The sequence below is a fragment of the Balaenoptera acutorostrata genome, chromosome 20, assembly GCF_949987535.1.
Source record: "Balaenoptera acutorostrata chromosome 20, mBalAcu1.1, whole genome shotgun sequence".
Taxonomy (NCBI): Eukaryota; Metazoa; Chordata; class Mammalia; order Artiodactyla; family Balaenopteridae; genus Balaenoptera; species Balaenoptera acutorostrata.
Window position 1 is genome coordinate 10,382,094 of NC_080083.1, and position 6,761 is coordinate 10,388,854.

Consider the following 6,761-nt stretch of genomic DNA (forward strand, 5'->3'; position numbering starts at 1 on the left):
AACCTCACAGCCTCTCTCCTCTTTCAAATCTGTGGTTCCCAGGACACGTAGATTGAGAGCCAGTCTCCTTACCATGGCTCATGAGGCCCACAGGATCTGGTCTTCACCCACCTTTCTCACTTTATCTCTGAGTGTCTAAGCACTTTCTTTCCCCATCTTTGTGTATCATTTATGTCTCAACTGAATCGTGTTTCCTCAGAGAACCTTCTTTGATTTCCCACCATGTTACCCAGAGACACCCACACTCTCTAGCTTATTTCACCCTGTTTTATTTTCCACATAGCCTTCCTCTCTTTGAAAGGCTACTTTGTACTTCTTCACTTGTTTATTGTCCATCTCAGGAGTCTCTCTGGCCCACCGCCTTTTTTTTTTTTAATTTATTTAATTTATTTAATTTTTGGCTGCATTGGGTCTTCCTTGCTGCACGCGGGCTTTCTCTAGTTGCTATGAGCGGGGGCTACTCTTCGTTGCGGTGCGCGGGCTTCTTACTGCAGTGGCTTCTCTTGTTGCGGAGCGCGGGCTCTAGGCACACAGGCTTCAGTAGTTGCGGCACATGGGCTTCAGTAGTTGCGGCACACGGGCTTCAGTAGTTGCGGCAGGTGGGCCCCGTAGTTGTGGCTCATGCGCTCTAGAGCGCAGGCTCAGTAGTTGAGGTGCATGGGCTTAGTTGTGGGATCTTCCTGGACCAGGGCTTGAACCCGTGTCCCCTGCATTGGCAGACGCATTCTCCCCTGCATTGGCAGGCGCATTGGCAGGCGCATTCCCTGCGCCACCAGGGAAGTCCCCGCTGCCTGTTTTTGTATGGCCTGAGAGCTAAGGGCAGTTTTTACATTTTTAAATAGCTGGAAAAAATGAGAAGAATCACGACAATGTATAGACAAAGTCGCCTATGTGATAGGGGCCTTGCAGAGTGGGGAAAGGAAAATAATTAAGTGCAGATGCTTTTCTGGGAATGAGTTTGAGACTAAAGAAACCTCTGTGTCTTAGAAATGAAGCTCTGTAACTGAAGAGAAGCAGATGCTAGAAAGACTACAGGAGAGGCAAGACCCACAAGACGGAGATCAAGGAGTGGGCTTTGAACAGGTGTTATCAGAAATAAGTGTGCCTGGGGACTTCCCTTGTGGCGCAGCGGTTAAGAATTCGCCTGCCAATGCAGGGGACATGGGTTCGACCCCTGGTCCGGGAAGATCCCACATGCCATGGAACAACTAAGCCCGTGAGCCACAACTACTGAGCCCATGTGTTGCAAATACTGAAGCTCACGCGCCTAGAGCCTGTGCTCCGCAACAAGAGGAGTCACTGCAATAAGCCTGGGCACCACAACGAAGAGTAGCCCCGCTCGCCGCAACTAGAGAGAAAGCCCGTGTGCAGCAACGAAGACCCAATGCAGCCAAAAATTAAAAGAAAGAAATTTAAAAAAAGAAATTAAGTGTGCCTGGGGTGCTCATGGCTTGTAGGATTATAAGAGCACCTCTTGTTTGCGGCCCAGGGAGGAATGGATACTTGAAGTAGGAAGTGGAATATTCCTTAAGGAAGAATATCAGTGGGCACCTGCAGTGAGCCAAACGCTGAGACCCCGAGGTTTACAGCCAAGTGTTTATTCACGAGGCAGGCGAGGAGACAGGGGAACAAATCTCAGATCCGCCTCCAGGAATGAGAGGGGTTGGGGTGTTTATGGGATGAAGAAGCAAGGCCGTCTGAGGCCTGGGGAGCGTGGGGAAAGATGATGGGAATAAGAAAAGGCGAGGTAATCCACGTTCTGTTCTGCGCAGGTGCAACTAAGCTACAGGGTTCCTCATGGGCCGGGTGTTGAGAAAATGGCGCCATTAGCACGTTCTGAGGGTGGAGTTGGGGGCCCGCTGACGTCAAAAGGTCACCGCGGGGACACTTGCGCATGCCCAGATGGAAGGCCCGCGGTCTCAACCAGTCTTAACCGGCTAGAGCTCAAACTGGGTACAGCTGACTGGACGACAACGCAGACAAACTTCTTTTTTTTTTTTTTAAAGCGAGTTGGGGGCCTGTGAGTCTGTAAATTGTTCTGAATGTTATTCTAAGTGTTTGGATTTTATCCTGTGAACACGGAGATGCGGTGAGGAGTTTTTAATTTTTATTTATTTATTTATTTATTTATAGCTGTGTTGGGTCTTCGTCTCTGTGCGAGGGCTTTCTCCAGTTGCGGCGAGCGGGGGCCACTCTTCATCGCGGTGCGCGGGCCTCTCACTATCGCGGCCTCTCCCGTTGCGGAGCACAGGCTCCAGACGCGCAGGCTCAGTAGTTGTGGCTCACGGGCCCAGCTGCTCCGCGGCATGTGGGATCTTCCCAGACCAGGGCTCGAACCCGTGTGCCCTGCATTGGCAGGCAGATTCTCAGCCACTGCGCCACCAGGGAAGCCCCCAAACTTCTTATCGTTTAGGCTACGTGAAGCTTAGAGGACATGCAAGTTTTGTAAAAACAATTAAGGTGAGCCTGATCAGTGAAGGTAGGTTACAGTGTATTATTTATTAAGGAAGTTAGAGTTTCATGGATCTGACTGAAAACCACCCTCGGTTTCACTTGTTCATGTCTCGGGTGAGAGGGTGGACGTAAATGGAAGGAAGGTCACCGTAGGTCTCAGTGGCAAGTGCCTCAAACCTGGGATTCACCATGAATTTTCACAAAAGAGTAGAAGCTGGGGGACAAGGCATAGGAGTGGTGGCCCTGGGAAGGGGATGGGGGCGGGGGAATGACCAAGGGGAGCAGGGGTCTAACATGCCCATCTCACCTGGAGAATCCCTGTTCTTGGTGGATGGCCTCACGGTGCCTAAACAGCCCTAAGGCTCTTACCTGCCAGGCGGAATAGCACTTCTTTTTTTTTTTTTCTAGTTTGGAAGATTTTCTTTTTTTCTTTTTTTTTTTGAATAGCACTTCTTAGATAGGGAGTCAGTGAGTTAGGGGAACCTAACACTGTTTTCATTCTGCAGCCAAGAAAGATGATGGTTCCTCGTGGTCCCTCATAATATCCAGTCCAGATGGCTGGGAGGGGCAAGTGATAAGGATTCTCCATCCCCTGCCTTTTCCCTTCCTGTAATTTCCTTACCTATTAGCCACAAAGTACAGTAAATCCCCTACATACAAACGAGTTCCGTTCCAAGAGTGTGTTTGTAAGTCCAATTTATTCGTAAGTCCAACAAAGTTAGCCCAGGTACCCAGCTAACACAATCGGCTATCTAGGACTGTACTGTAATAGGTTTATAATACTTTTCACACAAATAATACATAAAACACAAAAAATAAAACTTTTTTTTTTTTTTTAGAATTAAGTTGAAAGTAGCTAAGCTATTTCCCCACCTTACTTGTTTTAATCTTAGCTATGTGACTTGCTTTCGACAATGGAATGTGGGTGGTAGTTACAATGTGCTATTTCTTATTTATTTATTTATTTATTTTATTTATTTATTTTTGGCTGTGTTGGGTCTTCGTTGCTGCTCGCGGGCTTTCTCTAGTTGCAGAGATCAGGGGCTACTCTTTATTGCGGTGCGCGGGCTTCTCATTGCAGTGGCCTCTCTTGTTGTGGAGCATGGGCTCTAGGCGCATGGACTTCGGTAGTTGTCGCTCGCGGGCTCTAGAGCGCAGGCTCAGTAGCTCCATGGCATGTGGGATCTTCCCGGACCAGGGCTCGAACCCGTGTCCCCTGCATTGGCAGGCAGATTTCTTAACTACTGCGCCACCAGGGAAGTCCCCCCCCAAAAAACATTTTTAATCTTACAGTGCAGTACCTTGAAAAGTACGGTAGTACAGTACGACAGCTGGCATACAGGGGCTGGCATCGAGTGAACAGGCAAGAAGAGTTACTGACTGGAGGAGGGAGGGGAAGTGGGAGATGGTAGAGCTGAAGAATCATCAGCAATAGGAGACGGAGGGCAAGCTGCAGTTTCACTCATACCTGAACGCACGTTCGCATCTTTGAAAGTTCACAACTTGAAGGTTCGTGTGTAGGGGACTTACTGTACCTGGAATCCTAGACAATTGCTAGGGTTTCTATTGTGAAGACCTCACAGCAGCATTTAACATTCTAATATTGTGGGTGGGTAGGAAAGGTGGACACAAAATCCTCATCGCCTTGTGAAGACTGGCCTTGGGGTGGGCACTGTGAAGGCCCTTAATTCGTGAACCATTGTGCGTGGGGTAAACCCTTCGTACTGATTTTAGTGACTTATCCCACGTCTGAGTCGCCTAAGAAGGAGATCGCAGGTGAGTGCTGCCACCTTCTGCTGTTTGTCTTCTGCTCCGGCAGCACAGCGCCCCCGTCTCCTCCCCTCTATCTCAGGAGCACTGGCCTCAGAGGTCAGAGGAGACAAGCCCAAATCAGCCTGATCCTTATCTTGCTTATTACCTCTGCTTCAACGTGTTGGTTTTTTTTTTTTTTTTTTAATGTTTGATAGAATTCGCCTGTGAAGCCATCTGGTCCTGGGCTTTTATTTGTTGGAAGATTTTTTTTTAAATTAATTAATTAATTTATTTATGGCTGTGTTGGGTCTTCGTTTCTGTGCGAGGGTTTTCTCTAGTTGTGGCAAGCGGGGGCCACTCTTCATCGCGGTGCGCGGGCCTCTCACTGTCGCCGCCTCTCTTGCTGGGAGCACAAGCTCCAGACGCGCAAGCTCGGTAATTGTGGCTCACGGGCCCAGCTGCTCCGCGGCATGTGGGATCTTCCCAGACCAGGGCTCGAACCCGTGTCCCCTGCATTGGCAGGCAGATTCTCAACCACTGCTCCACCAGGGAAGCCCAACGTGTTGGTTTTAAAGGGTCACAGTTCTTTCCCCTCCCGTGTGATTGTCCCCAGCCCAGGGCCTTGTTTTGACAACTCACCCAAGGGCAGAGCAAACCCAGCAAACAGCATAGTTTACCTTTAAGGTAGGTTTAACATCTTCCCCCTCACCCAAATAGATACTTCTGTGGAGCACACTTTCTGGAAAATAAGCCCATAGATGAGGTTTGATATCTCCCATTAGAAACTCGCAATCTTTGGAACTTAAATCTCAAAGAGGCCTTGAGCAGCAGCACTGACTTTGGGGGACTGCAAGGAACTTTAGAGAACATTTAATCCGTCATCTTATTGTATTTATTTTTAAAAAAAAACTATGGAGGGTCTACTGCTTAGGACGCATTCTCCTATGTGTTTTGGATGACACAAAAGTCATATTAAATATCTCTATCTTCCTCTCCTGCCTTCTTTCTGGAGAGCTCTCTGCCTCCCACCAAATTGTTCTTTACAGACCCCACACTTTTCTACCTCTGTGTTTTTCCTAGAAGGTCCTCCACACCTGACAGCCCCCTTCGACTGGCTTCCTTCTGTCACCCAGGAGTCTCAGCTTAGCTGCTGTCATCTCAGGAAACCTCAATTCCCTCAGTCTGGGTTGGGGACCCTTTTCCTTTCCAGCTTATCCTGGACACATCTCTGTCACTACATGTACCATGTGATGATGCAATTGTGAATTTTGTCATCTCCCCTTGACTGTGGACTCTTTGAGGTTAGGGGACTGAACCTGTTTATCTTTGAGTCAGACCGAGATTCTCCTCGAGCAAAGACTAGCAGGAGAGAGAAGCCATCATGAGGCTTATAAAAGGAGTATATCAAGGTAGGCATGGGAGATATCACGAGAACAGTAGAAGAGTAGCATTAAGTCACTCTCGGCTTCTTGGCAGTAGGCTAGAGCTAGAAGTCCACCTCCAGCTGAAGGAAGTAGCCCGGGAAGCAGTCACTTCCTTCTAAACTAAAGATCTTGAGTCCTGGGGAGGTTCTATCAAGCGTAGAAGCCTGAGTCATCAACAGGTGAATGTTCTGATTGACAAGGCAGTGAAGAGTAGGGGAAGGAGCCCAAGACGGGGTGTCAGGAGACCTGGTTCTAGTTCACACTTTTTCCATCTGATCCACTTTGGTCCACATGAGAACCCATTGGCCAAATGGGACTCCCCAATACGTCATATCTTTTCCTCGGCCTAGAACAACTTCTGTCCTTCCCCAACTGTCTTCTGGTCAGAATACTGCTCTCCTTTAAGACACAGCTCAACTCCCATCTCCTGAGTGAAGCCTTCAACTTCCAAACCAGATATGAGGTAAGGGTGTCTCCTCTTTGCTTAGAACCCCTATGGAAAAATGTATATACCTCTTTTAGGAAACTTAATCTTGTTCTGCTTCACTATTTACTTATGAACTTCTCTTGTTTCTCCTACTAAATTACCCCCATTAATTTTCCCCTCCTTGAGAGCGAAGATCATATTTGTGGAGCTCCCTTATTTTATTACCTAATTTATGGTAGATGCTCAAATCTTTGTCGACTGAGAGAAGATTCCCTTTTATTCAGTAAAGAGTCGTGGCCAGTGGCATGGACTCTGAGCCACTCACAAGCTGTGTGACTCTGAGCAAGTTACTTAAGCTTTCTGTGCATCAGCTTCCCCGACAGTAAATGGGAATAGTAGTACCTACTTCACGAGGCTGCGTTAAGGAGTCAGTGAGCACTTAGCCTGGAATACTGTGTTAACCATTAGTCCAGTCCTCCTTCGAAGAGTGTCAGCAGGAAATGCTGTCATTAGTATGGAAACACCAACAGGTAATTCGAATTTTTCCCTCCCTGACTTAGTGACTTCTTCCCCCATCCCCAAATCTGCTGTGACCGAACCACTGGTGAGTTGTAAAATCCTCCCAGACGGCTTTACGTTGTTCTAGATATTTATATGGATTCCTTGGTTTGGGTATACAAGTGAGTTTGGAAAAGTAAGATTCT